This window comes from Adiantum capillus-veneris, chromosome 24, assembly GCF_014529385.1.
Source record: "Adiantum capillus-veneris isolate H3 chromosome 24, ASM1452938v2, whole genome shotgun sequence".
NCBI lineage: Eukaryota > Viridiplantae > Streptophyta > Polypodiopsida > Polypodiales > Pteridaceae > Adiantum > Adiantum capillus-veneris.
In genome coordinates, this window is record NC_140954.1 from 72,791,701 (window position 1) to 72,814,958 (window position 23,258).

Consider the following 23,258-nt stretch of genomic DNA (forward strand, 5'->3'; position numbering starts at 1 on the left):
AGGGTACAATCATACCAAATTTTTTAGTCATCTGGGAAGGTACATAAATCATAATCCATCACAAAAATGTGCAAAAAACTGAAACAGAACTACACGGAAAGGTCCCCCTTAAGCGTAGAAACATTATCCAAGGTCAAAACATCAAAAAACAACCATTTAAGACCTCAAATCAATGCATTTAACTCACAAACAAGACATCATGAACCACATCAAAATCGAGAATGATTACACTTAGATTGTAGAGCAAGAGACAAGAAACACAATATGCTATTCGGAATTGCATTCTGATTGCTAGACAAGGAGAAAAGAGGATTACAAATTGTAGCAACAAGAAGCTCTCACAATCGACCTCCAATACTTCTTCAAAACTAATGATTATGTGTTAGTCAAAACTAAGGGTTTTGACTCAAGAGCTAAGGGGACTTTCCCATGGTCATTTGGCCACTTACAAGGGGTATGACTCAGAGATAAGAGGGCATGACAAAATATATTACAATTGGGAATCCTTATTAGCAGAATTACACCGCTTCTTTTGAAAAAATGAGCGATTACAAAATTATGTGTCACGACAAAGTCCCTAGGTGCTGGTCACATCTGTTTTCTAGACCATTTTTAGCACGACGTATCCGGAGCAATTTCGTGGCCACAAAGTGTCGGATACTTAGAATGACTTGTTAAGGTACAAGTACTACTAAAAAACATTACAGATGGTTGTTTATACATATAGCAAGGCTATAAGTTGTTAAAGTTTCATTGTCTGTATCTAGAAGTGATCAATGTTTCACCTTCTCTTGTGATTCAGACGTTTCAACAAGGCTTGCAAAAGACTGCAACTGAAAGTATTTAGTTTTCTTTTCAGAACTATTTACATTCCTTTTTAATGTGTTCTACGTGCATCACATTTGCCATAAATATTGGCAAGGATCACCATGGAAATACAGGTTCAGATCTGTTTTTTGCTGAATGCATGCACACTAGGTATTATGGGCCCTAGTGTTTAGCAAAGGCTGATTTGGAACGACATGCATATTCCTCAGGTTGTTGCTTAATTATGTGCACTATATCTATGAGCTTACCTTTGAGTCTATTAATCACCAATAGAGGTCATGGCTCGGTTTGGGTGTTTGTAGATTTTTCACGTTAACCAGGATGGTTATTCCGAACATTGTTGATTCCTCAACAATGTACGCTATTGTGATTCCCCGTTTACCAGTCGTCTGGGAAGACTGTCTGTAACCATGGGCGAAACACACCTTAGTACTGTTAGTATCCAAGGGGATTGACAGATTACAAAGTGTAATCTTGGGCTAAAGGATATGTAAAGTGCGTACATTAGCACCAAGCCATAAAATTCATAAGCATTTATTGCTCTTTTTGGAGTTTACTTACTATCAGTTAACGCATGTTGCGACTAGGTAGTCTCTTCATGTATAACTCGGGTTCTCAACCTTGAACACTCGTTAGGGTGGGTTGTTTACTAATGATGAAAACTGGGATCAAGTCAAGGACTTAAAATTGGCTAATGAGTTATGTCAGCAAGTTACTTTCATGGAAAGTGACAAGAGGTACTTTTTTTGGTACACCTGTGTTGTGATAAACTCGTTTACCATGCTCATGAGCGTTCTAAATGGAGTCTACACACTACGTTTGGATAGGAACCGGTACCATCAGATGGTTACAAATGGACAACAATGTAGAAAATCAAGATGTTACTCTTGGTTTCATTGAATCTCCTACTGAACCAGGTTCCGCTCAGATGAACCGTTGGATCCATGTGGGATGTTACGGTAGAAAACATTGGTGTTCTTATGAAGATACCATCAATTGTGTTTTCGCGGACGAAAATGCTTCTCCAAGGGGGGAGTAATGTCAGGACAAGGGTAGGACCAGTCCGGGCCAAGGGCCAGGACGGACATGTAGTCAAGGGGGTCCCTATATTTAGAAGGCCAAGGGCCTATACAGGGCATGGCTGGGTGGAGATTAGCATTTCAGTTCCCCTATCCTTTCATTAAAAAAAAATCTCTCCTGAGAGCTTAAAGATTTTTGCAAGGACCACAAATGTTTTAAGTGTAGGAAGCAAGGACATTGCTATCGTTCTTGCCCCAAGAGAAAAATGAGACTCCTAGAGCTTCCACTATCAAAGCTCCAAAAGAGGATGCTCATTGCAAAGGATCACCTCTCTCCTATGCTTGGGAAAAAGTAAGGGAGCATGATGCCTTCATCTTGTTTGACCCTGGATCTACTCACAACTTCATATCAACTAAGTTGGCCACCAAGTTGGGCATTCAAGCTTTCGAGATGGGAGATATTGTTACTATCGATACAGCTTTCAAGGGATAGCAAGCCTTCGTTACTCCCTTGATTGGGAACTTGAGGCTTCATGTCCAAAGCTATGTTGACAAAGAAGACTTCTTTATCTCTCCTCTCCAACATGAGGATGCTATCCTAGGGGCACCATGGTTCAACCACATGGCTGCCAGCATGAAGTTCCCTGATAATCTACTTCACCTACAAGGGAAAGAACATGTATATAGATGCTAGTGAGTTTGGTCATACTATACCACTTGTAAATCCTCCTGCTTTTGATAAATCAATGAAAACTCCATTTTTGCGTACATGATTTTTTTCAAAGAGTCCCTAAAATGTCCTAATGTTTCATCAAATGTAAATGGTAGGAATTAAGAAGAGTTAGACTTGTCTAATTTTCTAAAAGGATTTCAAGGTGTGTTCATCAATGATATCCCTATGGATTTACCTCCAAAACAACGGGATGATGACCATCAAACTGAGCTCCTACCAGAAGCTCACCACTTAACAAGCCTCCTTATCGAGTTTCCCAACCTCAACAAGAGCAGATCATGAGGCAAGTACAAGAATTGGTAGACAAAGGGATGGTGAGGCCTAGCTGCTCTCCCTTTTGTTCTCCAGTCCTTTTAGTGAAAAAGAAAGATGGTACATACCGTACGTGTGTGGACTATCGAGCACTAAACCATATCACTTTCAAAAATAGATTTCACGTGCCTCAGGTAGAAGATATGTTTGACAAGCTACAAGGATTTACCTACTTCAATAGGATTGACCTTAAAATTGGCTATCAACAAATAAGGATAGTGGATGAAGATATCCCAAAGACCGTGTTTCGTACAACGTTTGGTCTTTATGAATATCTAGTCATGCCTTTTGGCTTGACTAATGCACCAACCACGTTCAATCGTCTAATGGAAAAAAACTTTAGACCCATCAAAGTTGGAGGTAATAAAAGCATGGCCTAATCCAAGGAATCTACATGAGCTAAGAAACTTTATTGGTATGCATGCATACTAGACGCTTCATAGCAAAATTTTCTTAAATAACAGGACCATAACATGACTTAACAAAGAAGAACGTTAAGTATTTATGGACTGCTAGGAGCAAAGGGCTTTTGATATGCTTAAAGAGAAGCTTATCCCCAACCAGTCTTCATGCTTCCGGATCTCTCAAAGCCATTTGAGGTCCAATGTGATGCTTTTGGTGATTGTCTTGGAGCAGTTTTGCTTCAAGAAGGGCATACCATAGCATATGAGAGCCGAAGGCTCAATATGGATAAACGGGTCTTAGGCATTTATGAGAAAGAGCTTTTAGATGTTCTACATGCCCTAGACACATGGAAGCACTAACTAATGGGGACTTCATTCATTTTACAAACAGACCATCAAAGTCTCAAGTACTTCATGACGCAAACAAAGCTTTTCGACAAACAAATGAGGTGGGAAAATTTTCTTTCACAATTTGATTTTCATATTGATCACATTGCTAGTAAACACGCTGATGCACTTTCACGATGACCAAAAGTTAATGCAGTGTCTATAGCAACTCACAATGATCTATCTTCCATGATAGATGAGAATGCTACTGACCCTGACTTTAGAGACATAATGTCAGCCCTTGCTTTGGGGAAGAAAGTGGAACCATTCACCTTGCAAGATGGTTATCTTCTCCATAGAAATAGGCTATGTGTTACCCACTCCCTTCATGAGAAAGTCATGTATGAATCCCATGCTCCTCTCTATGCGGGGCATAGAGGCATTCAACCTACTCCCTGGGGAGTAGAAACGTACTCCTATTAGTCTACCATGAAAGTGGACATACAAGAGTATGTTTCAAAATGTGTAGTATGCCAAAAAACGAAGTATGATAGAGGGAAGCATCCTAGATTACTCATACCATTACCTATTCCAAATTCACCATGGGAGAGTATATCCATGGATTTCATCTTTGGATTACCTATATCCATGGGAATACAGGAATAGGGACAATAGTCGACAGGTTTAGCAAGCAAACACACTTTATTTCTATTAAAAAGACGATTAAGGCACACCAGATGGGAACTCTCTTCATATCTCCGATCTTCAAACACCATGGATTACCAACATCCATCGTGTCAGATAGAGATCCTAGAATGACCATTAATTTTTGGAAAGGTCTCTTTGAAAGTCTAGGTACAAGATTGTATTTCTCTTCGGCCTATCACCCACAAACGGATGGCCAAAGTGAGATAGGCAATCGTACGATTCGCGATCTACTAAAGAATTATGTTACCGAAGTAGATCAACGCACTCACAATTGGAAAAGTACTTACCTCTTGTAGAGTATGCGTACAATAATTCTATCCATAATTCTACGGGAAAGCACCTTTCGAAATCATTGAGGGAAGACCTAAAAGTCGCTTGCTACTCAATGTACATGGGAAGATCTTCGCTCCCCCCCAATGAGTATAGATGTGACCTACAAGAATCCTTCCAAAAGATTAAGGAGGCTATATCCATCTCTCAACAAAGGCAAAAAGTTGCTACTGACAAGTACAAAAGGGCCTTAACGTTTAAAGAAAATGATCGGGTCTTACTTAAGTGTCCCAAGGCTTGATTGAGACAAACGACGGGCAAAAGTCATACGGGCCATCAAAAGTATTATGCTAAATTAGCAAAAAGATACTATGGTCCTTTTCAAATCTTGAAGCCAATCAATGAAATGGCTTATCAACTCAAGTTGCCCAACCAGTGGCTCATACACAATGCTTTTCATGTGAGCCTACTTAAGCCCTACAAAGGAGAGCCACTAAGTGAACCAATTATTGAAGACCCTCTCGAAATCAAAGACCAAGAAAAGTGCTATAACCCGAAGCTATCCTTCGCCATGAAGACAAGGTACTACGACATGGTAAGATTATCCAATGGTATCTTATCAAATTCAAAAATTATCCTTTTGAAGATGCTAGATGGATGCAAGGAATATAGCTTAAGGATAATATGAACCTTGTCAATGCTTACAATGCTACATTAGAGTAAGCAAATGTACAAATTTTTTTAAAACAATGTTTTTGTCTTAAAAGACTAGTTCTCTTTTTATTGTCCACAAATTTAAATAGTATGCATGCTTAGAATCATGTTTGTGATGATGACGTATCTCAAACACCAAGTAGAATTTGTCACTCTACTTGGGGAGAATGAAATGGACTAAAGAGAAAACATGCTTGCAGCAGCCATGTCTCTCAAGCACCAAATGAATTAGTCATCCATCTTGGAAAGATGCCGTAGGGTAAAAAGGGGTCCTCTACCCGCTAAGCAAGATTGATTAATGACTAAGGATTTATCTCTTCTACCTCATAGTCGAGGACGACTATGATTTCAAGAGACAGGTAATGTCATAAAATCTAATATCTAACAAACCCAAATGATTTTCTCATATTAAACTGATCATTTAATGTGGTAGAATAGACGGGAACAAGGGTTAGAATATAGACATGTACTTACGGGTCTATCTCGACACGGGGCCAATTGTAAAGGGGTCCAAATGAGAAATGATCTATCAAAGATCAAGGCTAGCCAATGGAGCTTAAAAGACCTTAGGATTAGCTTCATTAAAGATCTCTAAAGGGTAGTGTTAAAAGTCCTTTGACCTTAGGTAAGCTAGGGTTGAGCTTGAAGTGGGAACCCGACCCAAGCTTGAGGTGCTTGTCGTTCTTGCTGACTAAAGTGCTTGAGGTGCTTGTCGTGATTGATGACTAAGGTTCTTGAGGTGCTTGTTGTGCTTGCTGACTAAGATGCTTGAGGTGCTTGTCGTGCTTGCCGACTAGGGAGCTTGAGGTGCTTGTGGAAACACTACCCAAGCTTAAGGTGCTTTGTCATGCTTGCTGACTAAGGTGCTTGAGGGTAAGGTGTCCAAAAAGTCAAATCCAATCCCTACTCAAGAGGGGGCGAGCCCTAAAGCTAGGGGGATGAGAGAGAACACACACTCACACACAAGGTAAGCCAAGCCTCAAGAGGCAGCAATGACACATGTGAAGCCCCTACCCATATTGCCCTCAAGGTGTGTTTGAATACTATTGGATAGCCTCCCAAGGGTCCAATGATAATTTAGTTTATTTAATTAATCAATGTGATTAGCTAGGCCTAGGAATGTCCAGTGAGCTTCAAGCATGAGCTACAAGGGGGGCGGGGGGGGGGGGGGGGGGGGGGGGGCTCAACCAAAGCAAGAAGGGGGCTAGCTTGGGGTCCCACACACACTCACACACACGCTCATTGTGTGAAGTACAAAGTGCAAGAGCTCCATCTCCTTCTCCAAGCTAGTAGGGAAGTTGAGAGCCTACACCAACACTCTTGGCTATGGAATGCAAATCCAACCAAGAGCCATGCTTCAATGCTTAAGCTTGCCATCTTCTCCATCTTCATTACTATGCTATTATGTATGCTAGCAATAAGAGTGATGATAAGTGAGGAACTACTTCTTTCTTCTATGGAATGTTTCTTCTTCCTCTTCCTTATCCTCATCCCCCGCTAGCTATCTCCACCTTCGAAGGTGTTTGAGGCCTTGGGACTGAGGCTTGGGCTAGTTAATGTTTTTTGCAAAGTTTATGTTATGCTTGTGATGCATGAAGCTTTACATCTTCATTGCATCACCTAGGTCACAAGGAACACAAAGATTGTATTGTACCAAGTCTCTCTTGATGAGAAAAACTATAATACAAATGCCTATTGGAGGGGGGACCGGCTCCACATAAATCCTGTCCTCAACTATTGTCATGTTCTCTAAACTCTCTCTCTTGCAAAAGTATTATTCATGCCAAGTTAACTAAGTACTATGTTTATGTTGCTACCATCAATTAAGTTCACCCTCTATGCTCTCAAAGTAATTTCACAAAAGTGCTTTCTCTGATTTTCCTAATTCCGCTACTCTCAAAGTTCATAGGCCATTTCCATTATATATAGAATAGTTAGAAAATAAAATTATAGTACATGTAGTTATGTAGCGAGCCATGAGTATTTTTGCAAATAATAATCTTTTTGGACTACATAAATAGTGTTTGGTAAAGGGTTGGATTTTTGGTGCAATTGTGAACCATTTGATAAAGCTTCAAGATTAGTGCCACGTGGCAAGCTTATGATGACAAAATTACTCTTTTACTATTTTTTGTAGGTCTTTGCGAGAGGGTGTTGACATTTTTTTACCTTCCTCTTTAATAAGGGGCATTGGGTATTGGGTCACACACACTCATTTCCATTCAGTTTCACTTTTTATTTCTCGATTTTATAATGCTTCAAAGAGTCTTTTTGTCCAATGTCTTTTAATCTTTTGGAATAAATTGTAAGCTAAATAGTCAATTGTTACTTTTTTTTTCAATATTCTAATACTTTATTGTGACATTGAATGTTTCGAAATGCTAGTGTCACTTTGTCATTTTCTCTCTCACAAAGAACTCTCTTATAATTATTAAAGCCCTCTCAATAGCCATATGGAGGCCATAGTGAGCTTTCACCCATAGCCTTATGGAGGCCATAGTGAGCTTTCACCTTGTTTTTGGTTCTCTCTCTCTCTCTCTCTCTCTCTCTCTCTCTCTCTCTCTCTCTCGTGTCCTTCCTCCGCACAGGCATAGTGGAGATGACAAAGGGGGATTGCTCTGTCCATGAATGGTGGGGGAAGCTTAGGTGCAAGCTCAAGGGAAGGAGGATTTGTAAACTCACAAGGACGCATCGAGAGGTAGGAAAAAAGCAGCCAATAGGCAGGAGAAGGTTTTGGCCACACGAGCAAGAGGTGAGGGCTAGGCAATGAGGACAGAGGAAATCTTGAAAGCATCTTTCAATTAATGTTTTTTGTTGTTGCAAAACTCACAATAGTGAGTGAAATTGAATTAAGCAGAACCAAAAATTTCAATAAATGTATTTTATTTTAGGCCAGCCAGTAGCCGTAACTTTTCAAAAATAGATAATACAATTTTATATTAAAACACAACAAAAAATCCATATGATTGTAGGTACTTCTTTAAACTTACTCTCCCTCGTCCCTCCTTAACTTAGCAGGCCTTCGTGCCTCTTCACTTTGCTTGAAGATAAGCATCTCTCTCTCTCTCTCTCTCTCTCTCTCTCTCTCTCTCTCTCTCTCACACACACACACACACACACACACACACACACACACACACACACACATCCAAATCTCAATGATATTCGCTTCATGTGTGTAAACAAAGGGTAATGTGGTGAAGAAAGGCTTGCAAAAGCACTTATCAAATTTTATTAAAGCCATTCCATATTGCCGCCGCCACTCCGTCAGAGGCGGAGAGAGTCTCACTTGTGATGTGAAATATTGACTCAATAAATTTTTTTAATATTTTAATTTGCAAAAAGTCCTTTCATTATAGAACTACAACACAAAAAAAAAACGTCATGTGATTGTGAGCACTTATTTAAACTTACTGTCTATAACTCTCATTCCTCCCTTAACTTGGAAAGCCTTAAGTAGTACCTCCTCACCTTGTTTTCTCAGAGTTAGAACTTAGAAGTTAAAAACTTAGAAGTTAAAAACCAAATTCTCTAGGTTACACTTTTATTTATGTGACTTAATATATTTGTGTTGAATTTAGCTTTAAAAATTTTAGTAAGAGGCGCAGCGAGTTTTGAAGAATGCCCTAGGGTTAGCCTGCGTTTAGCAAGTTTAGCTATGGCGTAGCTCTTCTTTTGCTCCACCGTACCTACCCGCGAGGGCGGGATGTTCTCCTCATCATTTCCCTAGCGCCCCCCTTTCCAATCTCACACGTCTCCTCAGTGAACGTATGGGACGCAGCCTTGCCTCATCGCACGTCACTTCTACTCCCGAATGTCCCGTCCTCACACTTGGTGCCCATCGATCACCCTCTCCCCTTGTCAAGTGAGGACCCCCTGATTACAAAAGTGCTTCCACCAGAGCTGGCGGAAAAGCTCATACAGGCCCTTTCTGCTCGACAGACCCTTCTGCAGGAAAAAGCTTTTCAGGATGGCCCTCTCCTTGTCCGCCAGTCACCAGGAGGACATCAAGAAGTTGCTGGAGCTTCTCCCAGAGGAGGCTTACATCAGTCCCCCTCAGTTTTTCAATGCAGCTCAGGCGTTGAACATGCTCAACATAGCGAAGGACAAACTTCAACAAGTAAGCCCTCAATCCTTTTACCTTCCTCTCAAGTCAAAAAGGTGGAGAGGGAGATGGAAAGCAAAGCACTGGTTGGTCTTTTGGCGGGACCTCGTCCTCCTGTGGATTTTCTCAAATCCTGGGTAAAACAACAGTGGGCCTACAAGGGGTTGGAAGTTGAGTCTATACAGTGTCTACACAAGAACCATTTTCTGTTTGTTTTTCGAGAGCATGAGATGGCCTTTCAAGCATTGAGTTATGGCCAGTGGGTCATAAGAAACTCACCTCTCTGTCTCTTTCGGTGGAACAAGGATTTCAACCCTGAGGTTTCTCCTTCCAGAAATTTCCCCGTCTGGGTAGAATTTACCAATCTTCCCCTCCATCTGTATAGCCACCTCTCCCCTATTGCGGGTCGGCTGGGTAAGGTTTTAGGGGGCAGACCTAAGCAGGACTTCTACAACCCTGCCTGGCACCCTCAGGTTCTGGTGGAGATGGATATCTCCTACCCCGACAAGCTTCCCCCTTACATCAAAATTCGGATTGATGATGGTGAAGTTCTTGACCAACCTATTGAGTACAAGTATCTTCCTGATACTTGTTTCCTTTGTGGCAAAAGAGGTCATTTTGTGCGTGCATGTCCTCTCAAAGCTCCCCCCGCACCTAGCCCCCAACCTCAATCGGACCCCCCAATCAGACCCCCAGAATCCACTCAGCATCCCAGTCCTCCTAACCAGGGGAGACAGAGGGCCAACAATGCCACGAATAAATCTAATCCTCCCAAGAGAAAGGACCCTAAAGGAAAATCCCCAAACCGATTTTCTATACTGGCCAAGCTCCATGAGTTTGTGGACTCCGACTCGGATGATTCTGGTGAATTAATCCCCCCAACTCGAGCCCAACAACCTCAAACAGACATGAGTTTGGACTTGGCTAGTGACTTGAACCCTATTCCTAATGCATGTTTCATCAAACATTTGGAATGTTATAGAAATCCATAGGCTTATCATCTTACCAAATGAAAGTCCTTTCCTGGAATGTAAAGGGTCTCTTAGACCCCAACAAAGTAAAGAGGATTGCCTTCGTAGTTCAGAATAGTCCCTCTGATTTTCTAGTCCTCCACGAAGTCAAGACCTCTGGTCCCAACTTGTCCTCTGCATTGGAAGTTATTTCGACCAAGCACCATTGGATTGTCAACTCTCACTCCCATGGCTCGGGAGACTGCGTTCTTGGAATCCCTGAAGGATTCAAATCCTCCTACTTAGCCCCTTGCTCAGGGCACAACTGGTGCTCAATATTCATCCCCCACCCTCTTAACGCCAGGATTGTTGGGGTTTATGCTGGTGGGTCTATGACAGACCGAACTAAGCTGTGGGAGGAGCTATCACTCCTCCAAGATCCCCTTATTATTATTGGTGACTTTAATATGGTTAAATACCTTGAGGATAGATTTCTGTCCAAAGGAGCTACGGTCAGAGGAGCGGAGCAGAAAGCTTGGGATTCCCTTAAGCAAAGTAAGCAGCTTTGGGATGCTGGGACTATCGGTGAATTTACCTGGAAAAACTATGGCAAAGGTAATCTTGCCAGGAAAGCTAGGCTAGATAGGTGCTGTTGAGATGTCGAGCTCTACACCTTGAGCTGGCATCCACTACAGGTCTTGGCCGCTTACGGCATTTACTCACTGGCGCGTTAGGTGACCGACACGGAGGATCTCTGCTAGTGATTCTACAGCTGGACTACACTTATAGTGCCAGCCTAGTACGCTTCTAGCGAGTTCACACTTAGTGACCGCATGTACATATGTGCTACTTTTCAGCTTTAGCACTTAGTCATTTTTGTACTCTCTTTTCTGTAAAGAAGAAGAAGAAGCTTTCCATCTCTGTGTGCTTTGTGCTTGTCTTGCGTAGCTCTCTTGCATCCTCATTCTTTACATGGTATCAGAGCCTGGTGCAGGCAAGAGAGGCTAAGAGAGCAAGAGCATCACAATCCCTTCGTTCGCAATCCACGACCAGATGTCGAAGGCGCCTCGCGCAGCGAAAAACATTTTAGGGGTTTTTCGCACAAGTTTCTGAACAGGTCTCCAAAGTGCAGTATACAGAGATTTACTGTACAAGTACAGTGGTTGTATGTACACTTGATTGTGGACACTCGTTGAGTGTAGAAAGCGTTACAGGAACCACGATAGCAGGTTCAGCAGATTTGCAGGTTTTTGCAGATTGCAGCTATTTTGTCTTAGTGCTTCAAGATGTCTGACGGTTTCAGTCAGATTGTTACTGAGAAGCTTGAGAAAAATAACTACCCTGCATGGAAGTTCATAATAACAAATTTCCTAAAAGGAAAAGGTTATTGGGACTATGTAGAAGGAGACAATGAAAAGGAACCAGAGATTCCCGAGGCAAATGCTACAGCAGAACAAAGGAAAGCTTTGAGGGACTGGCAACAAGGCCAGAGCAAAGTGATGTATTGGCTTTCTATGAGCATCACAGATGGCATGATGGGCTATCTACAGGATGCTGAAACCCCCGCCATTGCATGGAAAAACTTAGGCAGAGTGTTCGAGGTGAACACCAAGGCCAGGAAGCTTCAACTAAAGTCGGAGCTAAATCAGGTTAAGAGGAACAACCTCTCCATCAATGATTATGCTTTGAAGATCAAGAGTATCATTGAGGCTCTTGGATCTATTAAAGTCTCAGTGGAAGACGATGACATTGTCCGTGCATGCTTGGATGGTCTAGGAGATGAGTATGTACATTTTAGGTCTTCCATGAATACAAGAGACGACATCCCCGTGTTCCAAGATTTGATTTCTATGCTTATTCTTGAGGAGAAGAACCTTGACACATCTTCTTCTCATGGCAGAAATAATTCTGAACAGGCCTTCTATTCTAACTCCAACAGAGGTAGAGGTAGAGGTCATGGTCGAGGCCCAAGGGGTTGCAGGGGCCAATTTCTGGAAGGTCAATCAAATCAAAACAATACAGGTGGTAGGGGAAACCAGTCTCAAGGCAGGGGGAGTCAAAGAGGTCGTGGTGCAGGATCAAGCAGGCAGCAACATACTCCAGATAGTAGAGAATGTTGGACTTGTGGTGAAAGAGGTCACATGTCATGTGACTGTCCAAAGGGAAAAGCAAGTAGAAAGAGAGAACAGGGCAACTATGCATCTACTAGCAGAGATGCAGATGACAGCAAAAACGAGCGCATGTTTGTTATGCAACATGTAATGAATACAATGACTGCAGAGAATTCCACCCAAGATGATGTTTGGTATGTGGATTCAGGTGCCTCTAATCACATGACGTCTCGTGGAGAGTGGTTTAGAGATATGCGCAAACCAGATGTGTCAGGCTATGTGCAGACAGGAGATGACACAGCTCACCCCATTGCTCATGTAGGGGACATACCTCTAAATACGAAGAGTGGGAAATCAAAGTACTTAGCAGATGTACTTCATGTCCCAAACATTACAAAGAATCTTGTTTCTGTTGGACAAATGGTTGAGCAGGGTTTGCAGGTTCGCTTCAATCCAAATGGCTGTTATGTAGAAGATTTCCAGAATGGTTGTAAGCTGATCACAGAGGGCAAATGTGTGGGCAGAATGTTTACGCTGAATGTAGACATGCCTGAGGTAAAAGCTGCATTATTTGCACAGGGCACAAGTGTTGTGGCTGATGTTGACATTTGGCACAAACGCATTGGCCATGTCAATGAGCAGAGATTGCGCAGCATGCAATCAAAACAGATTGTAAAAGGTTTGCCCAAATTCAAGGTGGATGGTATGCATAAAGTGTGTGCAGCATGCCAGTTTGGAAAACAGTCAAAGGGCTCATTTCCACATGAGCGCAATGTATGTAAAAAGCCACTTGAGATGGTGCACACAGATGTTTGGGGTCCAACCGATACTGCAAGTATACATGGTTGCAGGTATTATGTCTCTTTCATTGATGACCATACAAGGAAAGTATGGGTCTACTTCATGCGTAACAAAAGTGAAGTGTTTGGTCACTTTCAAGACTTCAAAGTCATGATTGAGAAGGAGACAGATATGCAAATCAAGACATTGAGGTCAGATGGAGGGGGAGAGTACTTCTCCAATGATTTTTCAGATTTTCTGCGAATGCATGGTATACACAGGCAGTTTACATGCAGATATACTCCACAGCAGAATGGGGTCGCAGAAAGGAAAAACAGGCACATTGCAGAGGTTGCACGTGCATTGATGAATGAGAAGAACATGCCTCATCATTTCTGGGCTGAAGCTGTAAATACAGCTGTGTACATTATGAACAGGACACCTACAGCTGCGGTGCATGATGTAACACCTGAGGAAAAGTTTACAGGTACAAAGCCTGATTTGGCACACTTGAAAGTGTTTGGCTGCATAGCTTACGTGCATGTACCAGATGAGTTGCGTAGGAAATTGGATCCTAAAGCAGAGAAATGTATTCTTGTGGGATATTCCCTTGAACAAAAGGGGTACAGGTGCTACAATCCTACTACACGAGAATTACGAGTGAGCAGAGATGTAGTCTTTGATGAGATGAGCAGCTGGTACAGTAATGCACATGGAACTATTGGGGCTGATGTAAAAGATGATGTGGTTGTACAAAATGTGAGGCCACAGTCACAGGTTTTGAGTGGACCACAAGAGTCCTCTTCTCGTGGCTCTGTTGAGAAACCATGGAATGGTAGACTACGTACGCAGGTTACTCCACCAACAGGTACAGGGAATGTATCACGAAAAGGAAAGGAAAAGGTTGATGAACCTCCCCTTATGGTTGATGCATCATCAGGTTTTTCACATGTAGACATGGATTCAGATGGTTCTGAACAAAGTCTTGATGAGGAATTTGGAATTCCGGCTGTCAGGACACCTGGTGTAAGGAAAGTACAAGAAGATGCTAGAGGGCAAAGGAGTGACCCAGGACCGCGCAGATCTAATAGAGTCAGAAATCCAGTTCAGAAATTGACTTATGATGGGTATCTAGCGCATCACCAAGCCTACATGGCTAAGGTGATACAGGATGTGGAGCCCACATGTTTTGAGGATGCAGTTGGAAATGTGCATTGGGATGATACAATGAATGAAGAGATGGCTGCATTGGAAGCAAATGACACATGGGAGTTGGTGCCATTGCCAAGTGGCAAGAAAGCTATTGGCTGCAAATGGGTGTATAAAACCAAGCATAAGGCTGATGGTAACATTGAGCGTCACAAGGCAAGGCTGGTCGCAAAGGGTTATGCACAGACGTATGGCATAGACTATGAGGAGACCTTTGCTCCAGTGGCAAAGATGACGACTGTGAGAGCTGTCATAGCAATGGCTGCATCTAGAGGATGGATTATGCATCAAATGGATGTAAAGAATGCCTTCTTGAATGGTGAGTTGCAAGAGGAAGTGTGTATGGATCAGCCACCTGGTTATGTCGATCCAGGTTACCCAGATTATGTATGCAGACTTCTCAAAGCTTTGTATGGTTTGAAGCAGGGCTCTAGAGCATGGTATGATAGGATTGCCAAGTATCTTGTCAGTATTGGTTTTAGGAGAGCTCATGCTGATCATTCACTCTATGTACGTGAGAGTGATGTGGGGATTGTGGTCATTACCATATATGTAGATGACCTTATTATTGTTGGTGACAATGCTATGGAGATTGACCATGTGAAGGGTCTTCTCAAACAGGAGTTTGAAATGAAAGATTTAGGCGAGTTGCGCTACTTTCTTGGCATTGAAGTGATCAGGACTCCAGAGGGTGTATGGCTATCACAGAGACAGTATGCTTTGGACATGTTGTCAAAGTATGGTATGGCTGATTGTAAGCCAATTTCTATTCCCTTGGATGTGAATGCAAAGTTGAGTGCAGAGAAGGGTGATGTTGTTGAGGATGTCAACATGTACAGGAAGATTGTGGGTAGTCTAATCTAATTGACTATCACGAGGCCAGACTTGAGCTACACAGTAGGCTTGGAGAGTCAGTTCATGCAACTTCCGAGGAAGCCACATTTGGATGGAGTACGACGCACACTTAGGTATGTGCAAGGTACTCTTGACTACGCATTGTTCTATGCAGCAGATGCACCATTAGCATTGTATGGGTATACAGATGCAGATTGGGCAGGTAGCATTGTTGATAGGAGATCTACGAGTGGCTTCATGTTCTCTTTTGGGAGTGCTGCTGTTACTTGGAGCAGCAAAAAGCAGCCTACGGTTGCTTTATCGAGCACAGAGGCCGAGTACAGAGGTGCAGCAGTTGCGGCGTGCGAGGTAGCTTGGCTACGCACATTACTTGAGGACTTGGGAGTGCAGGTGGACCAGCAGATTTTCATCCATTGTGACAACCTCAGCAGCATGCAGTTGGCTAGGAACCCAGTGTTCCATGCCAGGACCAAACACATAGAGGTCCATTACCACTACGTTCGAGAGCGAGTGTTGGCGGGCGACATCGACTTGGTCTACGTCAGCACAGAGGAGCAGATAGCGGATATCTTTACCAAGGCCCTCGGAGCTGAGAAGCTTCGACGTTTCCGGACTATGCTTGGACTCTGCGACATGCAGAGCTCGAGGGGGAGTGTTGAGATGTCGAGCTCTACACCTTGAGCTGGCATCCACTACGGGTCTTGGCCGCTTACGGCATTTACTCACTGGCGCGTTAGGTGACCGACACGGAGGATCTCTGCCAGTGATTCTACAGCTGGACTACACTTATAGTGCCAGCCTAGTACGCTTCTAGCGAGTTCACACTTAGTGACCGCATGTACATATGTGCTACTTTTCAGCTTTAGCACTTAGTCATTTTTGTACTCTCTTTTCTGTAAAGAAGAAGAAGAAGCTTTCCATCTCTGTGTGCTTTGTGCTTGTCTTGTGTAGCTCTCTTGCATCCTCATTATTTACAGGTGCTACCTAGATGTTTCTCTTGTAAATTCCTTTTCCGGGTGAAAGCCAAGACCCGATACAACACATGCATTTCGGATCATTATCCTATCATCCTTACCATGGATGACAAATGTTCTAAACTTAGAAACAGCTGGTTCCACACCGATCCCTCCCTATTCAAATTAAAAGTGGTTCAGGATTCAGTTAAGAGTGTCTGGGCTCAAGCTTTCCAAGAATTCCTTCCCCCCTCTAAAGCTTGGAGCAAAGCAGTCAAAGACATCCAGGTCAACCTGATCAGGTTCAGAAAGGAAGTCACTTCTATCCGCAAGCATCGCAGGGACGAAATTTACGACAAACTCGTTATCTTGGAGGCAGCCCCTCCCTCTTCAGATATTCAAGATCAGATCTCCTCCCTCAGGAGGCAAATCAACCACCAAGAAGAGATAATTCACAAGCACTTGAATGTTTTCTTCAAGCAGTGGTGGGGCAGGCAAAGTGGATAGGCCTACGAAGGAGATGTTCAAAACCCTTCGAAAAAAGAATGCCAGAGATCATATTCCACTGTTTAAAGGGCCTTCTCCGATTAGTTCGGACAAGCAGAATCTCGAATATGTGAGGGCCCATTTTGCCTCCTTGTTTAGCCCTCCTGGGTCACTCTCCTTAGAGGCCACTGAGGCGCGTATCGACACCCTGTCTTGCAGGGTCAAAGTCATCCCTGAGTCAGAAGCCTCTCTTGCTGACTCTCCACTGTCCATTTCGGATATTCTGCAGGCGATTGAGAATCTCAAGCCCAACAAAACTCCTGGTCTGGATGGGCTGCCTGCTGATTTTTACTAGCAATTTAAAGAAATCTTGGCCCCGTTTCTTCTTCAGGTTTGGGAGGAGTCTCTTTCTCATAAGGCCCTCCCTTGCTCCATAAACACAGGAGTAATCAAACTTCTTCACAAGCGAGGGGTGAAAAATGACCTATCTAATTGGAGACCCTTGACGATGCTGAACACATCGTACAAGATTTGTGCCAAGGCAGTAGCTAATCGGATGTGCTTGTTGCTCATGAAATGGATCTCCAAAGAACAAAAAGGATTCATTAAACGTCGGAAACTGATTGAGGCAGTAATCTCCTTATGGGAAGGTTTTGACCATGCCACTGAATCTGGTCGGGAGTTTGTGTTTATTAAGATCGATTTTGATAAGGCTTATGACAGACTTGAATGGTCCTTTATCCTAAGATGATGGAAGCAATGGGCTTTGGATTAAACATGGTCCTTTTTGTTCAAACTCTAATGGGCAATGCACGTGCTAGATTATCTCTGAATGGCTCACTGTCCGATGTGTTCAACCTCGCCAGGTCGGTGAGGCAGGGCTGTCCTTTGGCCCCTCTCCTGTTTGCCATTGCAGCTGACTCTCTGAACTGCTTAGTAAAAGACAGAATGTCGAGGGGCCTCATCAAAGGCAATACCATCCCGGGCTCGGAGGACCAACAATGTCTTTCTCAATTCGCTGATGATATAAGTGTCCTGCTTTCTGGGGAGGATTCTTCTCTTGCTGAATTTTGGGTTGTCATGCATATCTTTTGTCTTGCTTCGGGCTCCCAAGTTAATCACAGAAAAACAGGGATCTTCTTTCAATCTTCCCTCCCCGAATGGGTGGCCCAGGCTAGGTGTAAACTCATTAAGGAAGGGGAAATCTTCAGGCTGCTTGGTATCCCGATGGGCTTTGGTGTCTCGCTCAAAACTAGATGGGACTGGGTGTGCAACAATTTCCAGTCCAAACTTAACAGGTGGATTGGCTTCCAACACTCCCTAGCTGGGAGGGTTGTAGTCATTAATCACTTCTTGAATGCTTATGTTCTGTTCTTCTTTGGGTGTTGGAGGCCTGCTGCTTGCCATCTAAGTCGGATCACCAAAATTTGTAGAATTTTTTTGTGGGCAGGGGACCTTTTTGCTAAGAAAACCTCTAAGGTCTCTCGGGACATTTGTACTCTCCCTAGAGAGAAAGGTGGGTTGGGCATTCAAAATCTCAATCTTATAGCTGATAAAATGGCTGTCAAGTTGGTCATCTCTGCGCTTCTCCACCCCACTGAGGAATGGGCAAGGCTTCTGTTTAGGAAAGCTGTCAGGTTCTGCTTGGCAGATCATAAAGGCTGGTCCCATCTTCCCACTTCAGTGCTTTTTTTTTTGGTAACAAGGCCATTCTCTCAGCAGGGTCCGACCTGTTAAGGTCTATCGTCCAAGCTTGGAATAGGCACAGGGCAGACCTCCGCTTGAACTCCCTCTCCAACCACAAATACTTAGTTCCCCCAAATGATTCCATTTGGTGGTCTTGCCTAGACATCCCCCCCCTACCTCAGTTAGCTGTTCGGAGGGCTCTTAGCCTCCACAAAAAAGGTCTCAAAACCTGGGCCCACCTTTGGGACCCTGTCAATAGATGCTAGCTGGATGAGCTCCAATTGGCCCTTAAGTACATAATTAAACCCTGGGATTTCCAGATTATCAGAGCAAGGACTTGGGTGTTTCCTCCTCCTCTTACTTGAACCCTGCAGGATCCCCTTCCTCTTGACATTCAAGCATTTGTCTGGGAGGGTCAATTCAAACTCCTTAACCCTGTATGGTCTCTTAGAACGGGGGCTGTTTCCATCCCAGGTACCTCAAATAAAAGATGGCAGGTGGGCTACTCTCGGAAACATTGAGAGTTCAAATTCACCCACATCTGGGCTCCCTCAATCGAGCCCAAAAAGTCTGTACTGCTCTAGCTTATTCTTCACAAGGCTCTTTGGACAGGGAAGAGAGCTCTCAAAGCCCACCTCGGTCATGGGATTTTCTACAGATATAATCTTGTCATTGAAGACATATGCCATCTTTTCTTAGCCTGCCCCCCTGCAACAAGGAAATTCTTGCCCCGTTGTCCCGAACTCTTGGCTTCACTCCCTCGTGGAAACAACTGTTGCTCGGGGATTACGTAGGAGTCCTATCAGTGTTTTGGAATAAGTCTCGTTCTTAATTTCTATGGTTGATCTGGAGGATGAGGAATTGTAAAATGTTTGAGGTTGCTTACCAGACACCTAGTCTGAGAACCATGCTCTCTTCTCTTAATGTGCAGGATATGAAGATCACCCATGATCAAGTCACCCTTTACAGGACCAAGAAGGAAATCTTGAGGGATTCAAAGCATTTCTATGATTGAGTTCAGTCTTGGGGAGCAGGAGGAAACGACCTTGAAGACAAAGTCTTTGCCCGAGATGATTGGGAGAATGAGCTGGATATAGAAATTGCACACCTTGAGGAAAGGATCAACGAAGGGCACTACTACATGGAAAGGCTTCAAACCGAAATTGACAAGCTTCAATGAAAGCTTTTGTATATATGATGTACTCGATGTCTAGGGTTTATGTCTCAGAGCCAGCAGTACTCCTGCTATCCTTTAATATAAATTTTACCCGCGCTTATGGTATTAAAAAAATAAAAAATAATAAAATTAGTAAGGGCAAAAGCGCGGTTCATGAAGAAGGGTCGGGCACAAATCGTGTGACTCCTCAAATGGGTCCACCTCTCGAGGAAGGCAGCGAGAAGCGAATTCCGAAGCACGCAGGTACTATCCGCCATTGCTGAGCTCTCTCTCTCTCTCTCTCTCTCTCTCTCTGTGTCTCCGTTTCGATGCGTGCAGGAAGATCAAAGTGCAGAGCTATCCTCCAACACAGCTAACGACAGCATTTGTGTGTTTGCAGGACGCTGAAGCAAAAGATCTGTTCATTTTTTTCTCCTTGTTAGCTCTCTGTGTATGAGCATCATTTCTGCTTGCAAGCATTTCCGATCGCATCTTTCCCCCATTGTGCGCGTGCACGAGAAGCTTGCTCATAGCCTCCCTCCCAGGTAAGCATGCCGGAGCACCCTCAACTCCATCTCTCTTTATTGGAGAACCATCATGAGCATGAATGCCATGTACAGCCGTGTCGCTGCTCCCAAAGCAACCATCTTACCCGCCATCAGCATGAGCATGAGCATCTTTCTTCACCAGCAAAGACATTCGGCAACATCATCATCTCCATTGTGGGTTCTGGTGTACTTGGCCTCCCTTACACATTCAAGAGAACAGGATGGCTTGTTTCCACCATCACGCTCGCAGGCATAGCCATTCTGGTCTACTACTGTATGATGCTTCTTGTGTGGTCAAGAAAAAAGCTCGAGAAAGATGGAGACATTCATGTTGACTCTTTCAGCGACCTCGGCTTTCTTCTTTATGGCAAATGGGGCAGATTGACAGTTGATGTTTTGCTTGTGCTAAGTCAGGGTGCCTTCTGTGTCGCATACCTTATCTTCATTGGTGAAAATCTAGCTTCTGTGTTAGGCAGCGACTACATTACAACGCTAGAAAACCCATTTTTGGCATTCTTTGGACATGACAACAGTATGTCGGAAGGTCATGCTTCACAATCAATGCATAGTCTGAAAAGGTTTTTAGTGGAAGTGGCAATGAAGGATAGCAGCTTACGCAAATTTTTCTCATCGAAAGAAGGTTATATATGGATTGTCTTTCCACTGGAAGTTGCTCTGGTGTCTATACGCACCCTTACAAAGCTTGCACCTTTTAGCATTGTTGCAGACATTGTAAATTTCAGCGCCATGGCAGTTGTAATGCAACAAGATGTGGCAACAATCATCAGCAAGGGCTTTGCTAGCGTTTCGGCGAGTCAGGGTCTTAGTGCTCTTCCGTTTGCTGTCGGAGTAGCCATTTATGCCTTTGAAGGTGTAGCTCTTGTACTGCCTTTGGAATCCTCTATGAAGGAGCGAAAGAAGTTTGGCAGAGTGCTTGGGCTAGCCATGGCATGCATATCGACTTCCTACATCACTTTTGGTCTGCTGGGCTACCTAGCATTTGGGGATGAAACCCTTGATATAGTCACACTGAATTTAGGGTTGGGCTGGAAAACCACGGCCGTCAAGCTCGGCTTGTGTATAGGCCTCTTCTTTACATTTGCTGTGATGATGTTCCCTGTGTATCAAGTGATGGAGCAAAGGCTACTGAGACGAAGGTCAAACATGCTTTTGAGAGCTTCAGTTGTCTTGGCGGTAGCTTTATGTGCTGTTGCCATGCCACATTTCGCTGTCTTCTTATCTTTGGTGGGGAACAGTGTTTGTTGCGGGCTTGCATTCGTTGTGCCGGCTCTTTGTCATATAAAAGCCAGCCGAGAGGACATCTCAAAGAGCATACTCGCACTCGATTATCTTATAATAGGGTTTGGCCTGGCTTATGGTGTTTGGGGTACCATCTCCTCCTTGCAAGATGTTTTTTAATACCGTTGGCTCAATGAACACAAACCTACAAGCTTTTGCAAGTATGCGCTCATCACTGTGAAAGGAGTTATTGAGCTATACATCCTGTTGCCCATGTTGCTATGGAGTTAATTTCCCATGCAAAGACACAGTTGGCGCTACCAGTTGTGAGGACTGAGCTATTCATCCTCTTGCCCATGTTGCCACTAAGTTTTTTCATCTATGTAAAGATGTAGTTGGCCTTACTGGGTGTGGTGATTGAGCATTTAAGCTTCAATGATGTTTGATGCTCCCAAGTTGTAATCATGACTCAAGGTAAATTGACTCATAATTTTTTAAAAATTGTATTAATGTTTTTCAGCTCTTGCTGTTGTTAGACAGTGCAGTTTTGAGGTTCATAAGGTACTAAGATGATTTGTAAATTGTGCATGTCTTAAGGATCTAGCATGTGCATGGTGGATAAGAGATTTTGATAATCTTACATTGCACTAGATGTTGTTTTTCAAAGTATCAAGCAGTGTTCATTTTGAGATTCTACAGCTTCCACGGTAGTGTTGAGGGAAGCTTTTGCACAATGGTACAAGCAAGATTTTCATATTGGAGAATCATGAAATTGTTACTGAAAGTAGTCCTCCAATTCATATCTTGCTTCTTGGTTTCCCCTCCCCACCAAAACACACACACACACACACACACACACACACACACAATGCTAGCTTAGGAGTATGTCCACATGATGAAGACTTGCATATCTTGCTCTAAGCTAGATAGTACACAAACACTACAAAATTTGTGGAAGTACCAAGTTGTCATTCTTCCCTCCTTTCTACAATAAAGAATCCACCATGGGTGTATCAATAGTCTTGCGTGTGTCCGTGCCAAAGATGGCAAAGCTTATAACTATGAAAACTTTGCGATAAAAATACCATCATAGTACATTAAGCTGCATAACCAAGTATGTCTCCAAAAGCCCCATTTTGACATTTCATAACCAGGCGCAAGTATCATCCTCATTGCTCCTAGTCAAATATGTAAATCATCTGCAAAAAGGCAAAATGATAAGAGCAACATGCTTAGAGTGACGTATACAAAGGGTATTCTCTAATGAAGATTGCACAAAACCAAAACCATTCAACATCAATCATCATAATTCTTCTCCTTGTTTGAAACCATGCCGTGACCTTTTCAAACAACAAATTATATGTTCATAACTTGAGACCTCAAAACCAATAATAAATGTTTTATGAATCTGCTCATCTAAATGTTCATTTAGAAAAGCAGGTTTTATATCCAAGCAATGGATTTCTAGCCAATGTGGGAAGCCATAACAACAACCTAGTGAATGGTAGCATGCCTACTAGTGGGTGCAAAAGTCTCCTCATAGTCAATACATTTATGGTCTCGCATATGCAATCATGCATAACTTGAAACTGCAATACTAACCTGTACCATAACTCCGATTGGTCTGATTGGTGGAGACATAGCATGTTCCGCAAGAGTTCCCCCGTTATTTGTACCAGCTTTATGATCATTAGCGCCATGGGTTTGAGCACGCCTTTGGAGCTATTTTTTTGTACTACATTTAGGTTATACACTTAGAACTTTAAATTGGCCAATTTCCCTAGTAATTTTCTTGAAATCTAAGGTCGTGTTTACATATAAGTAACCTCTTTACTTTTCTTGAACATTAACTTACTAAAATTTTC

The 23,258-nt window shown here is 43.1% G+C and overlaps 1 pseudogene across 1 annotated transcript; it reads left to right on the plus strand.

Annotated features, from left to right (window-relative positions):
- Positions 1 to 19,761: 19,761 nt before the first annotated feature.
- Positions 19,762 to 21,932, plus strand: LOC147426581 (amino acid transporter AVT3B pseudogene; annotated as a pseudogene). The gene is made up of 2 exons (XR_015186271.1): positions 19,762 to 19,870; positions 20,007 to 21,932. The product of XR_015186271.1 is annotated as an amino acid transporter AVT3B pseudogene (transcript).
- Positions 21,933 to 23,258: the final 1,326 nt, after the last annotated feature.